This window comes from Suncus etruscus, chromosome 11 (assembly GCF_024139225.1).
Source record: "Suncus etruscus isolate mSunEtr1 chromosome 11, mSunEtr1.pri.cur, whole genome shotgun sequence".
Lineage (NCBI taxonomy): Eukaryota > Metazoa > Chordata > Mammalia > Eulipotyphla > Soricidae > Suncus > Suncus etruscus.
In genome coordinates this window covers 36,468,268-36,470,586 of record NC_064858.1, presented here as the reverse complement: position 1 = coordinate 36,470,586, position 2,319 = coordinate 36,468,268, and the positions used below count along the sequence as shown (strand labels likewise).

The 2,319-nt window shown below is 41.5% G+C and overlaps 1 non-coding gene across 1 annotated transcript; it reads left to right on the top strand.

Moving 5' to 3' along the window:
- Window positions 1-290: 290 nt before the first annotated feature.
- LOC126023779 (U7 small nuclear RNA) lies at window positions 291-351 on the top strand. The gene has a single exon (XR_007500842.1). It is a non-coding gene; the product is annotated as a U7 small nuclear RNA (small nuclear RNA).
- The last annotated feature ends 1,968 nt before the right edge of the window (window positions 352-2,319 follow it).

Here is a 2,319-nt window from a genome sequence, read left to right as displayed (position 1 = left end):
ACCCAAAAGCAAAGTTCTATCTTCCCTAAGTCGCCAACATGCTGAGAGCACTGGTGTCTCATCAGGAGGCAAAACCTTCATCTGAAGACTTAAGTAATAAGAAGAAAGGAGACACACAACACAAAGTGATTGAACAGGATCACAGAGAGATGCACTGTAAAGTGAAAGTGATCACACGACTCAAGAAACTCAATGAATCTAACTGTCCCGGACAGGGAGTCCCAAAAATTTTCCTCAGCTTCTTTGATGATTAGAGAATTATTGACACTTTCCCAAAGAAAAGGCAACAGTAGTGTTACAGCTCTTTTAGAATTTGTCCAGCAGGCTTCTGGTCTCCACCAGAAGGCCCCCCTCTATCTAAAAAAAGAAAAAAAAGAAAAGGCAACAGTGGAATATATCATGGAAATGTATAAGGAACAAAAATAGTTCTTGGGCACTGCTTATGATCCCTAAACATAGAGCCAGGAATGGCTCCTGACACAGGTGTGCCACAAGTTCCCCTCCCAGAAAATATGAAAGTTGAAGAACGTTACCCAAGCGAAGGAAGGAAGGAAGGAAGGAAGGAAGGAAGGAAGGAAGGAAGGAAGGAAGGAAGGAAGGAAGGAAGGAAAGAAGGAAGGAAGGAAGGAAGGAAGGAAGGAAGGAAGGAAGGAAGGAAGGAAGGAAGGAAGGAAGGAAGGAAGGAAGGAAGGAGGGGAGGGAAGGGAGGGAGGGAGGGAGGGAAGGAAGGAAGGAAAGGAGGGAGGGAGGGAGGGAAGGAGGGAGGGAGGGAAGGAAGGAAGGAAGGAAAGGAGGGAGGGAGGGAAGGAGGGAGGGAGGGAAGGAAGGAGAGGCCCAAATTCTAGCCCTGCCATCATATGCATTTCACTTAGAGAGCCACCAAGTATAAAACAAACCAATAAATCCGGAATATTTAATTTTCCTTTTTTATTATTATTGACATAAGCCTGCATTATAACATTATATTAACTTTAATAGTGCATCCTTTTAAGTAAATATCTGCATATCCAATACTATATTTGCTAGCAGAAATTTATAATCTTTTTTTTTCTGGGGTCACACCCAGCAGCTCAGGGGTTACTCCTGGCTTTATGCTCAGAAATCACTCCTGTCAGGCTCGGGAGACTATATGGGATGCCAGGATTTGAACCACTGACCTTCTGCATGCAAGGAAAATGCCTTACCTTCATGCTATCTCTTTGGCCCCTGAAATGTAAAATCTTAAAACTATAGCTCACTAGGTACTGCAGGATGGTGGTGTATATATATATGTGTGTGTGTGTGTGTGTGTGTGTGTGTGTGTGTGTGTGTGTGTGTGTGTGTGTGTGTGTGTGTGTATGTGTGTGTATATATATGCATAGGAACCCTATAGAAAGTCCATTAACATGGCCATTTTCCTGGATCCTCTTTCATCTTCAATACAAATGACAAGTTGATCATGGCCATGACCCTGGCTCATCCCTCCTTCTCTTCCCCACTTAAGGATCCTTGGTGAAGTCTCCACAGGATAACTCAGGATGATCTCCATTCTCAGGCCAATTAAATAAAACTTTAGTTCCCCTTTTTCTGCATCTCAGCATTTTCCCAGTTCTGAGCACAGTAGATGAGGATTGGGGAGCCATCATTTTTATACCACACAGGCATGTAGGGCCAATTACTCTAAAACTGGTTTGGTTGAATTTGTCCATCACAATAGTGTAAATGCCAAACCAAAGTGGCAGAAGAATGAGTCAGACCCACATGAAAACTTGGAGCAAGAGACTCTATTTGTATCACTGCCATGACCCCATGCTTCCTCCTGCAAAATGAGTCATTCTACCAAATCTATTTAAAATGCCTGTTTGTTCCTAATATATTTCAATAAATAATACAACCATTTAGGAAATATGTCTAAAGATCGAGTTATTTATTAGCTGGTCTTGGTAAGAAAAAAAATATTTCATTTTACCAATGGTTTCTGTACAACATGTAGTAAATCATGAGTGTGTTTTGTTTGGTTTGATTTGGAGGTCAAACCCAAGTGGTGTTTGGGGGCTATTCCCAATTCAGTAATTAGAGTCACTCTCAGTGGAATTCAGGGAATGATATCATGCCAGGGATCAAACCAGCCTCTTACATGCAAAGCATGTGGTCCTAGAATGTTGAATTAGCTCCCTAGCCCTCAGACCCCTCATTCATATGATAATATTATATCAGAACACGTTGGATTTTAAGATTCTTCATCCTGGTTCTGACTAGTCCTTCATAATTTTTGACAAAAAAAAAAGTTAAAAGGGGAAAAAAGATTCAACATAGGTTAAGCATCTTCCTTACATGCAA